The sequence below is a fragment of the Rhinopithecus bieti genome, unplaced genomic scaffold (assembly GCF_001698545.2).
Source record: "Rhinopithecus bieti isolate Rb0 unplaced genomic scaffold, ASM169854v2 scaffold_33488, whole genome shotgun sequence".
Classification (NCBI taxonomy): domain Eukaryota; kingdom Metazoa; phylum Chordata; class Mammalia; order Primates; family Cercopithecidae; genus Rhinopithecus; species Rhinopithecus bieti.
In genome coordinates, this window is record NW_016814122.1 from 21,762 (window position 1) to 37,228 (window position 15,467).

Genomic DNA, 15,467 nt, shown 5'->3' on the forward strand with positions numbered 1-15,467 from the left:
CAGGATAAAACATAAGGGAAAAGCTTCATGACATTGGATTTGGCAATGATTTATTGAATATGAAAAAGTAAAAGTGTAGACAGCAAAAGAAAAAACAGATAAGTTGGACTACAGCAATATTAAACACTGCGCATCCAAGGATACACCAGAGTGAATAGGTAACCTATGAAATGGGAGAAAATGTTGAAATATACATAAGGGGCTAAAATCCAGAATAAACCTAACCAGAGTTGCTTCTTTCTGCAGAAAGCCGGGGGCCTGTCCTTTTCTTGTTTAAAAGGATGAAATGCAAGGCCTGGAAACGAGCTAAAGGCGCGTCAACACCAAAATCAAGATGTTTTCTTTGAGGTGATTGAAGAATTGGAGAAGAACAACTACAGGATTCGGTGATCTTAGTGCTGGTCCCATTTGCTCTATCAAATTATTTCATGTTTATCTTCTGGGAGTTCCTGAGCTAGGAGGGCTGTTGGAGGCCTGGGAGAAGGGCCTTCCAGGCTGGGGGGCTAGCATCACACAGGCTTGACAGGAGAGGGGGCCCCTAGTCCAAAGAAGTAGCAGAAGGCTGGGTGTGGTGGCTCACGCCTATAAGCCCAGAACTTTGGGAGGCCAAGGTGGGTGGATCACTTGAGGCCAGGAGTTCGAGACCAGCCTGGCTCACATAGCAAAACCATAAATATTTTTAGATTCCATTAAAAATACAAAAGTTAGCCTGGTGTGGTGGCACGTGCCTGTAATCCCAGCTACTCAAGAGGCTGAGGCAAGAGAATCACTTGAACCCGGGAGGCAGAGGTTGCAGAGAGCCGAGATTGAGCCATTGCACTCCAGTCTGGGCAACAGAACCAGACTCCATCTAAAAAAAACAAAAGGTAGCAGAGAAAAGCCAGCGAAGCAGGAAGGCAGAGGAGGTGAAAGAGGAGAGCAGGCAGGGACCAGATGGCACAGAGCCTAGCAGCCACGGTCAAGGGTGCTGCTGGTTTAGAAAGCTGGGGCACAAGGGAGACAGATGAGTGTTCTTAAAGTCCAGGTGGCCTGGGGAAAAGAGAAAGCATGGGGGTCATTCAGCCAGGCTGGACTGGGTCCCACCCATGTGCCACCCACAGTGTGGCCTCTGCCTCTCCCTCCCAGCAGGTGCCCCTGATTTCCCTCGGACGCTAAGCTGTGGGGTAAGTGGAGACTTTGAGTCTTCATTTGCCAAGTCCACATGTCCCTGTCTCTTGGCAGGGACCCCCGGCCAGCTCAGGGGTAAGAATGCACTGATGGGCAGCGGTGAAGTCCCCTGTGAAGAGCCCTGATTGGATTTCTGAGGCGTCTTTAGCCTGAGGGCCCCAGCGAGGCCCTGGCCAGGGACCTTTATCCGCATGCCTCTCACTCCCTTGATTGAATCTATCGATTCCCTGTCTATCACCACCTTCCCCAAGACACAAGGATGGGATGGTTTAAATGATCTACTTATTTCAAGCCACTAGGTCCTGACAAAGAAGCCAATAGGTGAATGTTAGAAAGTTTTCCCCTAATTATTCAGGCTCTCTGAAGAATAGTCTGAAATATCTTGCTGTGAATGGAGCCAAGGTGGAGATGAGGCTGGAGCTAGAGGAAGGGTTCTCTGAACCACCTGCTCTCCTGCATGGGTTTCCCCAGGGCACAGGTGTATTTAATTCACCTGTAGTCAGTGAATGTTGGTGGAGTGCCTCTGCTACATCGAGTACTGGTCTAGCTGCAGGGACGCAGAGATGGAAAACCATGTGGCCTTGGACCCTTCAGCTACTTGCAATCTATTGAAAGGGCGGAGTGTTTAGGGCATAATTAGAGCTATAGTTTAAGGATAGATAGACCAGGTTAGGAACGCAGTGAAGAGGAAGTTCATGGAAAGGATACAGAAAGAGAGCTGGAAATAGGGGGGAACACTGTGGCTTACACCTGTAACCCCAGCACTTTGGGAGGCCAAGACAGGCGGATCACTTGAGGTCGGGCACTTGAGACTAGCCTGATCAACATGGAGAAACCCCATCTCTACTAAAAATACAAAATTAGCTGAGCATGCTGGTGGGTGCCTGTAATCTCAGCTACTCGGGGGGCCAAGGCAGGAGAATTGCTTGAAGTCAGGAGGCGGAGATTGCAGTGACTCGAGATCACACCGTTGCACTCCAGCCTGGGCAACAAGAGCAAAACTCCATCTGAAAAAAAAAAAAAAAAAAGATGGAGAGCTGGAAATGTACACCAGGGTGAGGATATTTGATGCTTAAGAATTTTAATGAATTATTCCTCTTTTATTGTTTCTTTGAGTACAAAATAAACCTTTACGAAATTTTAAAATAAAGATTTTATAGGTCACACTCTGATAATAACAAATGACATTAAAATAAATAGTAAAAAGATAGCCCTGGCCAGGTGTGGTGGCTCATGCCTATAATCCCAGCACTTTTGGGAGGTCGAGGCAGGCAGATCACTTGAGCTCAGGAGTTTGAGATCAGCCTTGTCAACATGGAGAAACCCCATCCGTACCAAAAATACAAAAAATTAGCCAGGTGTGGGGGTGCACATCTGTGGTCCTGCCTACTCAGGGAGGCTGAGTTGGGAGTTCTCACTTGAGCCTGGGAAACAGAGGTAGTGAGCCAAGATCGCACACCACTGCACTCCAGCCTGGGTGCAGAGTGAGACTCTGTCTAAATAAATAAATAAAGGAAAATAGAATAAAAGCTGGCCCCACTAGGAATGCTCTGTGTCTTGATTGGGATGATGTTTACTTGAATAGACACATTTGTCAAAACTCCTTGAATGGGACACTGCCCCTCCAACACCAAGAATAAATAAGCTCCATTTCCCATCACCCCAGCTTCTTCTTTCTCCCCTCTTCCTCTCTGTATATTTTGCCTCAGTAAAAAAAATGTATTATGGTTTCTGAAGCCAACCACTTCCTCCTCCTCTCTTGTGAACAGTCAAGCAAAGAATGAATTTAGATTTTATTGCAGTACCAAGGCCTCTCTCATTAAATTACTCCCACCATCTTTTGTCTCTCCTGGTAAGTGAGCTTAATTATCTCTTGCTCCTTGTACTCTTGAAAACTGCCTCATGTGCTTCTGACTTGGGCAATGTTAATGCTTTGGGCAGCTTTAGGTTTCCTGACTGTTGCCTACACTCCAGACCTCATCCCCAGCCCATCCCCATCCTCATCTCCGCCCAGCGCTTCCCATCTTCCCACATTCCTGTTCTCATCCCTTGTTCTGTCTGCACCTATTTGCTCACTGACTTTCCCGTACTTTCTACTTCTACTGAAATCCTGATTGTATCCAGTCATGCTTTTCTTATTTTTTTAAAAACTGAAATGTCTGTAATTCCAACACTTTGGGAGGCTGAGGTGGGTGGATCGCTTGAGCCTAGGAGTTTGAGACCAGCTTGGGCAACATGGCAAGGCCCCATCTCTATAAAAAACGCAAAAATTAACTGGGTGTGGTGGTGGGTGCCTGTAATCCCAGTTACTCAGGGAGAATGAGGTACGATAATTGCTTGAACCTGGGAGGCGGAGGTTGCAGTGAACTGAGATCATGCCACTGCACTCCAGCCTGGGCAACAGAGTGAGACTTCGTCTCAAAACAAACAAACACACACACACACACACACACACACACACACAAACAAAAACCCCTGAAATGTGATGATGACCATTGTGTCCTTATCAACAGCCCTTGCTTGCCAGCTCACATTAGTTGCGGTGGGAGCGTGGGCAGCCAGGAATATTGGGCGTTCCCCTGGCCTGTGCAATTTGAATGATGGATCCAAAACTGCACAATTCACCACGAACAGCCATGTAAGAAAGGAGCCTTTCATTTCTTCATATGGGCCCCTGGTTACATGTGATGCAGGTGACAATTACACATATCTCCTTAGCAGTTTGGAAAATTCTAATGAAGAGAGGAGTTTGAGTCCCTTCACACTGAACTGAAACAATTAATTCTCTATAAAAAAATTCTGCATGATGTGATGGATCATGATTGCATTTCAACTCACAGACTGTTCTATAAATGTCCCTTTCCTTCTTTCCTTCTTCCTTCCTTTCTTCCTTCTTCTTCCTTCCTTCCTTCCTTCTTCCTTTCCTTCCTTCCTTCCTTCCTTCTTTCCTCTCCCTCCTTCCTTCCTTCCTTCCTTTCCCCTTCCTTCCTTCCTTCCTCTCCTCTCCCTCCCTCCTCTCTCCCTCCTCCTTCCTTCTTCCTTCCTTCCTCCCCTCCTTCCTCCTCCTTTCTTCATTTCCTCTTTCCTCTCTTTTTTCGCTTCCTTCTTCTTCCTTCCTTCCTTCTTCCTTCCTTCCTTCCTTCCTTCCATTCCTTCCTTCTTTCCTTCCTTCCTTCCTTCCCTTCCTTTCTTCTGATGGAAGTCTTGCCTTTGTCCACCCAGGTGGAGTACAATGGCACAATCTCGGTTCACTGCAACTTCTGCCCTCCCGGGGTTCAAGAGATTCTGGTGTCTCAGCTCCTCTGAGTACTAGGATTACAGGCACTCGCCACAGCTGGCTAAATTTTTTGTGCTTTAGCGAGGACAGGGTTTTGCCACCATGTTGGCCAGGCGTGGTCTAAAATGCTGACCTCAGGTGATCTACCCTCATCAGCCTCCCAAAACGCTGGGATTACAGGCAGAGCCTCAGCACCCAGCCTTTTTAAAAATATATGTATAATTTCACTTTTGTTTTAGATTCGGAGGTCATTGTTAGGTTTGTTACCGGGGTAGCATTGTGTGAATGCTGAGGTTTAGGGTACAATTGAATCCCATCACCAGGAACTGAAATAGTATCCAATAGGAGTTTGGTCAGCCCTTTCCACCTCCTTTCTTCTCCCCTTTAGTAATTCACAGTGTTCATCATTGCCATGTTATGTTTAATGTCTACTATGTTTATCTCCACTTTATATAGTCAGAAACATGTTGTATTTGGTTTTCAGTTCTTGTTTAATTCACTTAGGATAATGGCTCCAGCTTGCATCCATACTGGCTGGCAAAGGACATGATTTCCTTCTTTTTCATGGCTGCATAATATTCTGTAGTGTATAGTATAGTACCATAGTAAATGTCTGTTTCTTTTCCCTGAGTCTTTTGGGGCCCATATAAAAGGGTCTGCAGGAAGTTATACCAGCAACAGCCATCGGGACTGGGGAAGGGCAAAGCTCATGGGATCTTTGGCTGGGGGAAGTGCCTGGAAGCCCCCACCTTCGAGTTGGGCTGGGGGCTCAGGTGAAGAGAATAAATGGAGTTATCCTGGGAGTCTTGGAGGTGGAGAGGACAAGACAGTTGCTAGATCACGTAAGAAGGTGGATAAATGCTTGTCCTGGTTCAGCATGTTTTGTGCCAGGGTTGTGTTCTGAGATATAGGAGAAGTTAACTAAACTGGGACTGTGGATTAGTTATCTGTTGCTTTGTAAACAATTACTCCCAAAACTTAGTGACTTAAAACAACAAACTTTATTATCCACATGTTTCTGAGGATCAGGATTCTGGAGCCAGCTTAGCTCCCGGAAATCTGTCACAAGGTTGCAGGCCAAGCTATTGACTGGGGCTGCAGTCTTGTAAGACTTGTAAGAGCTGGAGGTATGATGGGCCCTCTCTGGCTCATTTACGTGGCTATTGGCAGAGGCTTTGGTCCCCTCACCACATGGGCCTCTTCCACCACAATGAGCCTCTCTACCACCAAGCCTCTCCACCACACGGGCCTCTCCACCACACAAGCCTCTCCACCACACGGGCCTCTCCACCACATGGGCCTCTCCACCACACAAGCCTCTCCACCACACGGGCCTCTCCACCACACAAGCCTCTCCACCACACGGGTCTCTCCACCACACGGGTCTCTCCACCACATGAGCCTCTCCACCACACGGGTCTCTCCACCACACTAGCCTCTCCACCACACGGGTCTCTCCACCACAGGGATCTCTCCACCACACGGGCCTCTCCACCACACGGGTCTCTCCACCACACGGGCCTCTCCACCACACGGGTCTCTCCATCACATGGGCCTCTCCACCACATAAGCCTCTCTGCCACACGAGCCTCTCTGCCACACAGGCCTCTCCGCCACACAGGCCCCTCCGCCACACGAACCTCTCCACCACACGGGCCTTTCCACCACACGAACCTTTCCACCACACGGGCCTCTCCACCACATAAGCCTCTCTACCACATGGTTTCTGAGGGAGGAAGAGACAGAGAGGGAGAGAGAGAGGAGACCGAGATGGAAACTGCTGCCTTTATAACCTAATATTGGAAGTGGCACATCATCACTTCTCTCAACTACTGTTGATCACTCCCACCAAATACAGTGCTACGTGGCGAGGGACAGCCAAGTCCCAGAGAGGGGGCTCACTGGAGGCCAGCTACCACAGACTGGGTGTCTCTTGTTGATTCAATCTCTTATTCAAAAAATGGGTGGGGGTGGTGGTTCACACATATAATCCCAGCACTTTGGGAAGTCGAGGGGCAGGGTGTGGGGGGTATTATTTGGAGTCAGCAGTTCTAGACCAGCCTCTTCAACATGGTGAAACCCCATCTCTACAAAATATACAAAAATAAGCCTGGCTTGGTGGCGCACAATTGTAATCCCACCAGCTCCTCGGTGACGTTCCTGCATCCCACACTCAGCCCACTCAGGTCCTGCCCTCTCTGCAACACTCTCCCCAGGCGTTTCCATGTCCCGCATCTTAGCTCAACTAAGACTTCACGGAGTGGACTTTCCTGAGAGTCCTCTTGGGAGACCCCTCTCTCCTTATGTCCTTTATCCCAAAGGCTGTTTACTTTCTCTCCATACCCCTTGTTCACCTTACTTGGTGCCCCAGGAGCCTGACTTCTAGGTACCTTCTCCCAGGATCCAGGATGATGGGAGCATCTAGAGCCCAAACCTTTTGGCACCAGGAACCAGTTTAATGGAGGACAATTTTTTTCATGGACTGTGGTGGGAGTGGGAATGGTTTCAGGATGATTTAAGTGCATCACATTTATGGTGCACTTTATTTCTATTGTTATTACATTGTAATATATAATGAAATAATTACACAACTCTTCATAATGTCGAATCAGTGGGAGCCCTTCACTTGTTTTCCTGCAACTAGACAGTCTCACCTTCAGGTGATGGGAGACAGTGACAGATCATCAGGCATTAAATTTTCATCAGAAGCTCGCAACCTAGATCCCTTGCATGCACAGTTCACAATAGGGTTTGCGCTCCTATGAGAATCTAATGCTGCCACTGATGTGACAGGAGGTGGAGCCCAGGTGTTCACCTTCTGCTGTGCAGCCTGGTTCCTAACAGTCCACAGATCGGTAGTGGTCTGTGGTCTGGGGGTTGGGGACCCCTGGTCTAGAGCCATTTGTATCCATTAGGGCCCTTTGGCTGCAAGTGGCAGACACCTAACTCAATCCAAACAGGGACTTCGTGGTTGGCTCTGTGGGGTGTTCTCAGACAAAGGAGGGACTGGGGACCAGAAGTAAAGAGGATGAGTCCAGGGTCTTACCAGGAGGTCTCAGCAGCAGGAACTGGGGGGCAGCCTGTGCAGGCCCCATCCTGGCATCCACAACACATCTGGTCTTTGCATTTGAGGGAGAAGAATGCACAGAGCCATGGCAGCTTCATGATGCTACACACAAGGAGCTGGATTCCAAGGTCATGCAGCGTGTCCACTGTCACATGGCCAGCAGGTGCAGAGGAAGGGTGCCTCTCCCAGCCCACAGGCTCCCAGGCTTAGATTTTCCTACTGTGACAGAGCTCTCAAATCTCAGATGTTCTCAAGCTACTGTCATGATTTTTATCATTTGCATTATACAATCTCTTCTATTACTATTTTTAATTCTTATGTTTCATACGCTAGTTTTATTTTTGTCTAATGTACAAGTACTCTTATACTATTAAAATTAGCAGCACAGGCTGGGTGTGGTGGCTCATGCCTGTAATCCCAGCACTTTGGGAGGCTGAGGCAGAAGGATCACTTGAGGCCAGAAGTTCGAGACCAGCCTGGGCAACACAGTGAGGCCTCATCTCTATTTAAAAAAAAAAAAAAAAAAAAAAAAAAAAGCAGCAATAATTTGTGAAAAGACTCAAATCATCTTTGGAGCCTTGTTTTGGGAAACACTGCACCATAACTTAATTTTTTTTTCTATCTTGGGGGTGATGTAGACTGATTATTTGCAGTCACTTTTAGCAAAGAACCCTTGTTATTCACTGGAATCATTTGCAGAAGAAGTAGGGGTGGCTCTTCTGGGAAAGGAGTGTGGGGACACTCATCCTCATTGGCTCAGAACTGAGGGGTTTCCTGGGACGCGGGACTATCGGTGTTAAAACTGGGGAGTTCTGGACAATCCCGGATATTTGGTGACCCTGGAGAGCAAATTGGAGGATTAGAGTCCAGCCCACCTGGTTTCCAAGCCCTCACCATGTGGCAAATGTGAGGATGCTTCCTTGGATCCGGGTACATGAATGAAGGGGGTCTGTGTCAGGAAAGCAGAAGCAGTAGCCGGAGGTCAGTGTGTGATGAGTATTATGGGTGGACACCTCCGCCTGGGCAACTTCCAGGGCTGCAGAGACTGGAAAGCTGAAACCTACATTTCCCAGGCTCCTGGATGTGTAGGAGTTGAGGCCCCTACTTCAGTTAATGCCTCCGGCCAGTGGCACAGTGGAAAGGGTTGTTTTCTGCGTCAGCGTTCCAGGGCATGGCCATTCAGTTTGTGGGTTTGTTCCAGGGATTTGGGGGCTGATCGGGGGAAAATCTGACCACGAAGTGCAGTAGCACACACTCGCTTCACTGGGCAGTACTTTGACAGGTTTGCAAGCAGGGAAAGTCCCTCACAGCAAAAGCCAGGGAGGGCAAGGGAACTCTGGGGACAGGGGCTTGTGTGACGAAGTGATGTTGCTTAGCAGTATAACCTGCCAGGGAGTCTCTGGGTGAGGGTGTCCCAAGGGCAGAGAAATTTTGGGGGCCCTATAATGACAAGGCGTTCTATCTTATGCATGAGTAAGAGCTGCCACAGGAGGTTTTGCAGGGTAGGCAAAGCAAGCAGGCTCTAAATGGCAAAAAATATCTTTGGGTTATTTTAAAAATAATTGCGTATGTAAAAATTTGAGTTTGACACCGGTGGACTTTCGAGGTAACGGGCCTCTCAGTTTGCTGTGAAGAAAGAAATGGGCCAGGCGCAGTGGCTCACGTTTGTAATCCCAACACTTTGGGAGGCTGAGGCAGGCAAATCACCTGAGGTCAGGAGTTTGAGACTAGCCTGGCCAACATGGTGAAACCCTGTTTCTACTAAAAATACAAAAATTAGCAAGGTGTGGTGGCATGTGCCTGTAGTTCCAGCTACTTGGGATGCTGAGGTAGGAAAATTGCTTGAACCCTGGAGGCGGAGGTTGCAGTGAGCCGGGATTATACCAGTGCACTCCAGCCTAGGTGACAGAGTGAGGCTCTCTCTGAAGGGGGGAAAAAAGAAGAAGAAGGAGGAGGAGGAGGAGGAGGAAGGAAGGGAGGGAGGGAGGGACAGCCCAGGGACCAATACTCAGAGGCTATCTTTGGCTTCTCTGTGTAACAGTGGGGTGGGGGTGCATTTTGGAAGCAGCTGCTTCTTGACCCCTGGTGTGTCCTTCAACTCAGCAGTTCCTCCCCCTGCTCCCCAGCCAGCCCCTACCCCATTTCCCTGGAGTGCCTGGTTATGTGGTTTATTTATGTCCTGGTGGATCAGTTCTGGGGTCCTATTCTGGGTGTCACTTCTGAGGACCTAGACTACAGCCTGCACCCCTGCACTTCTCATGATTTTGGTGGGACCCTAGTTCCCTGTATTTAATCCTTTTCTGCCTAACATGGCTAGTGCGGTTCCTGGCATCTGGAACTAAACCCTCCTAAGACAAATAATAGCTGACATCTGGTTTTGGTGCCAGGGAGACAGTGGCCAGCACCGGGGGCTCTGGAGGGCTCTGCTTAGCTCCTGCCATGTAGGCTTGGCCAGTGTCTAGAGTTTCGGTGAAAGAGATTCTTATGTAAGATAATTTGAGTCTTGGCTGTTGGCTCATTTAACAAAAACAAAAACAAAGGAGAGAGGGCCAAATGAAACATGTCTGTTGGTGAGGACACTAATCTGCAAGGGCGGCTATAACACAGTATGCTAGACAAGGCGCTTTGACAGCTGAAATGGATTGTCCTGCAGTTCTGGAGTCCAGGAGTCCGAAATCAATGTGGCAGCAGGATTGGTTCCTTTTGAGGGCTGTGAGGGAAGGCTGAGTTCCAGGCCTCTCTTCTTGGCTTGTAGATTGGCTTGTAGATGGGCCATATTCTCCTTGCATCTTTCCTCTATGTGTGTTTCTGTGCTCAAATTTCCTTTTTTTTTTTTTTTTAGTGAGGACAACTGTCATATTTGATGAGGGCCCACTGGAATCACCTCATTTTGTAGCATGTCATTTTTTTTTTTTTTTTTTTTTTTTTTTTTTGTGACAGAGTCTCACTCTGTTGCCCACGCTGGAGTGCAGCAGCACGATCTTGGCTCACTGCGCCTTTGCCTCCCAGGTTCAAATGATTCTCCAGCCTCAGCCTTCTGAGTAGCTGGGATTACAGGTGCACACCACCATACCTAGCTAATTTTTTTTTGTATTTTTAGTAGAGACAGGCTTTCACCATGTTGTCCAGGCTGGTCTCGACCTCCTGACCTCAAGTGATCCACCTTCCTCAGCCTCCCAAAGTGCTATAATTATAGGCACGAGCCACCATGCCTGGCCTTCATTTTACTTTGATTACCTCTGCAAAGAAGGGCACATTCTGAGATACCGGAGGTTAGGATTCCAAGAAAGGAATTTTGAAAGGGACACAGTTCAACCCAGGACAGTGAGACGCATGGAATGGGCTCCAGGTCATGGCTGCTGGAGTATCCAGGGCTAATGACCAGCTAAAGGAAAGAAGGGCTGAAGAAGAGCAAATTTGCACAGGCTGCCTAGGCACCCTCCCATTTAGGAAGCCTGCCCCAGAGGTCCCTGTGTGAGAGCCAGCTTTGAAATGCACCTTCCCCGGCTGGGTGCAGTGGCTCACTCCTGTAATCTCACTCTGGGAGGCCAAGGCAGGCAGACCATGAGGTCAAGAGTTTGAGATCAGCCTGGCCAACATAGTGAAAGCCCGTCTCTACTAAAAATACAAAAATTAGCTGGGCATGGCGGCGCATGCCTGTAGTCCCAGTTACTTGGGAGGTTGAGGCAGAAGAATCGCTTGAACCTGGGACACAGAAGTTGTAGTGAGTCAAGATTGTGCTACTGCACTCCAGTCTGGGCAACAGAGTGAAACTCAATCTAAAAAAAAAAGAAAGAAAGAAATGCACCTTCCTGGCCCAGGCCAAGGACTGTGCTGTGTGACGATGTGTGAACCAGAAAACACCCATTGGCATACCAGCGACACACCTCACAGACCTGAGACTGTCTTCTCCTCCTATAAGTAAGTCAGCAAGTTTCAGGATCAGAGCAACCAGGCAGGTGACAGGTCAGCGATGTCCCCTCTGCATAGTCTGCAGGATGCCCGGGGCAGATTAGCTGGGCAGGGAGATCACAGAGCAACCAGGCCCTAAACTGCTCCAGTGAGGAGGCAGAACTTTTCCTCCCTGCCCTTTTCAAACTTGCTGTGGTAGATTCCTTTTTTTAGTCAAAGGAAGACTGATGATTTCATTATTTGTGTCACTCAGCAATAAATCTCGGAGTTGCAGCTAAAGTGAACTCTTTCTCCATGCTGCATCTTCTGCTCTGTTATTCATCATGTTTAATCATTCGCTTACCTTGGGCCACTGCCGGCCTTGGGGAGGGCAGGGTTCTATGGACTTGGGACAGTTTTACACTTTAGAGACTGAGGGGAGGGGACTGCGGTAGAAAGAGACAGGGCTGGGGTGGGAGGGTCATGGCTCAAGGAGCCAGTGAAGCTTCAACAGAGGCAACAGAATGACCAATAAAAGCAAGTGACAGCAAAACCCTCCTGGGACTTCAAAGCCTGGCCCTGTTTGCCAATAAAATCTCTCATAAAAGGGGTCCGCCAAAAAGAAAAGGAGAGAAATGGCTGAAGGGTTCTCTGCAGAGGGAAAGTTGAAGAATTTAATTTGAAATGAAATGTGCTCTTGTTTGTGTACACTTAACTTTCTCCCCAAATGAAAGGTTTTGTCTATCACATGAATGTTTCAATAGCAACCACATAATTAAGGTAGCCTGTGCCTCTTCAGTTTCGGAAGCAGCCATTTGTGCTAACATGCTGGGGAAGCACACATTGCTTGGACTGGTTCCTGGGTCTAAGAAGGTAGAAAACAAAACAAAACACAGAGAGAAAGGAAGAAAACACCTCCAAATAGAGCCTTGGCTCCCGCAGGGATGGCATCATCCAGAAAATGTGAGCAGGACCTTCCCTGAGAACCAAGAGGCTTGGGCTTCCTGACATGGGAGAAAGAGAACTTAGGCAGTTTCCAGAAACTCTAAAAATGGAGTCACCAATTCAAATGCCCACGGGGGTCAGGTAGGAGGTATATGTTCGGGAAGGGGTTGGCTGTAGTTTTTCAACACAAATGTGTTTTGTTTGCATAGCAATACATGGGTGTAAATATTTCAGTTCCACAAAGGAATATGCACTCTCAGTTTTCCTGAAATTTATGGCTCTCTTAATTTAACTTTTTTGTTTTTTTTTTTCACTTTTAATGAAGAGATGGTGTATTACTTTTCTACTGCTAGTTAACCAATTGCCACAAATTTAGGGGCTTAACACAGCAACCGTGTCTTATCTTACAGGTTTTCCAACATGATGTGGCTGGGTTTTCCTCTGAGGGTCTGACCAGGCTAACATCAAGGTATCCACCAGGCTTTGGTTCTTATCTGAGACTCAGGTCCTCTTTCAAGTTCACTGGTTGTTGGTAGAATTCATTTGATTCTTATGTTTTCCATGTGGTCCTCCCTGGGTTCAAGCTATTGATAGTGTGTGGAGCCCTTCTCATGCCTTGCATCTCTCTGCCTTCCTTTTTGGTTTTTAAGTGTTCATGTAATTGTCTTGAGCCCACCTGGATAATCCCGGATAATATTCCTATTTTAAGATCAGCTGATTATTCAATCTTAATTACATCTACAGAGTCCCTTTCACTCTAAAATGTAACATAATAATGAAAGTTGCATCTGGTGGTGGAGGTTACGGAGACCAACTCAGTGTTGAGAAGTGAAAAATCTGGTTAAAAAGGGATAAGAGACCTGAACAGACATTTCACCAAAGAAGATGTATGAGTGGCAGCTGAGCACATGAAAAGATGCTCAACGTCTTTGTTGATGCAAAGTAAAATCATCATGTGATGCCATGATACACCCAGTATAATCGCTACATTGAGAGAGACTGACAAGACCAAGTGTTGGCAAACATTTGGAACTGACAGAACACTCCTGTTATTGGTGGTAGTTCGAATGGTATCACCACTTTGTAAAAACAGTTCACAGTTTCTTATAAAGTTGAACACACACATCACTGACCCAGTGATCTCACTCCTAAATATTTATTCAAAAGAAATGAAAACATATGTCCACACATAACAGCTTTATTCATCATGAAACAACACAAATCTGCACATCTCCCAGTGAATGGGTAAACACATCAGTGTATGTAGTTACAATGGAATATAATACTACTCAACAGCAATAGAAAAAAAATGATTTACTGATAAAAGCAGCAGGGATGGAGTTCAAAAGTATCACGCAGCCAGTCCCAGGGTACTGTGGCTGCCTGTAGTCCCAGGTCCTGTAGTCCAAGGTCCGTGCCCCGCACCAGGTCTCATGCCTGCCCACCATGGAGCCTGACCCCAGTGGCCCTGCTGCCTCTGGCCTCACTGCCATCCCTGAGGGCTGGTTCTGCCAGACATGCAGCCTGTGGTCCAGGCAGGCCTTGTCTCTGCTCCACAACCAGCGCTCTCACTACCAGAACATCCTTGTCTTCTGCAGTAAAACCTACAGCAATATGCTGGTGTTGGATGATGTCATCCCAGGCACAGAGTGGGGTGAGTTCTCCTACCAGGAGATGATACCCAACCTCCCTCTCTGCAGCCACCCCAACCCATGAAAGGTGCTGATCATCAAGGGCAGAGATCTGTGTCTTGCATAAGGTGGGGAAGCACCTCTCCATGGAGTCTGTGGTCCAGTGTGACATTGACAAGGATGTCATCCAAGCCTCTAAGGAGTTCCTGCCAGGCATGGCCAATTGCTACTCTAGTTCAAAGTTGACCCTTCATGTGGGTGATGGTTTTGAGTTCATGAAACAGAACCAGGATGCCTTCGATATTGTCACTGACTTCTCAGACCACATGGGCCCGGCTAAAAGCCTCTTCAAGGAAGCCTATTATCAGCAGATGAAGGTGGCCCTCACAGAGGATGGAATTCTCTGCTGCCAGGGAGAGCACCAGTGGCTGCAGTACACCTTATAAGGAGATGCGGCAGTTCTGTCAGTTACCATGGTGGGTTACACCGACTACATGGTCCCCATCCACCCCTGTGGCCAGACTGGCTTCATGCTGTGCAGCAGAACATGAGCACCCATGTCCCTGGGAGCCTGTGCAGCATCCAACACAGCAGCAGGTGGAGCAGATGCAGCTGAAATACCATAGCCCAGATGCACACCGCACAGCCTTCGTGCCACCTGAGTTTGCCTGCAAGGCCTTGAATGATGGGAGCTGAGCCCCATTGCCACCACCACCACCACCTGGGACCTTGGACCAGGGAGTCTCCAGGGTGCCTTGGTGCCTCCAGCCCTGGGCCAGACCTTCCGCCGGTTCTCACTGATCAACCAAGTGTTATAAGCCCCATAATGCTGCCCAACCTGCCCTGCTGGGTGAACTGTCTGTCTGTGTGTCTGGGTCTTTCTGTGTGGCATTCAACCTTCAAGCCTATACAAGCTGTGCACAGCACTGTCTCTCTCACTTCTGTTACCCTCTTCACTCACTATACACATGTACTTACAACAGCAACAACAACAACAACACATAGTATGTTTAGGATGAAGCCAGGCACAATGTAGATTCCATTTGCATGCAATTCTAGAAAATTCAAAACAAAAGTGAAAAAGCATAGTGGTTGCCAGGGGCTGATAGTGGAGAGAAGAGATTGACTGCTAAGGGGCAGGAGAGAAATTTTTTGGGATGAGGGAACATTCTGGATTACGATTGTTATGGTGGTTATTTATATAACTGCATACAATTGTCAAAACTCAACAAAATACTCACTTAAAATTGGTGGCTTTTATTGTATGAAATTATATCCTTGTAGAACTGACATTATAGAATTACTATAATGGAAAAATCAGTGCTCCCTGCCAAAATTTCAGGCAACTGTAAAAAAAAGTACAAAAATGTGACTGCGTGCGATGGCTCACTCCTGTAATCCCAGCACTTTGTGAGGCTGAGGCGTGTGGATCACTTTGAGCTCAGGAGTTAGAAACTAGTTTGGTCAACATGTTAAAACCTCATCTCTA

At 47.7% G+C, this 15,467-nt stretch overlaps 1 pseudogene; it reads left to right on the forward strand.

Annotated features, from left to right (window-relative positions):
• The first annotated feature begins 13,793 nt into the window (after nt 1–13,793).
• On the forward strand, nt 13,794–14,674 carry LOC108513962 (spermidine synthase pseudogene; annotated as a pseudogene).
• The last annotated feature ends 793 nt before the right edge of the window (nt 14,675–15,467 follow it).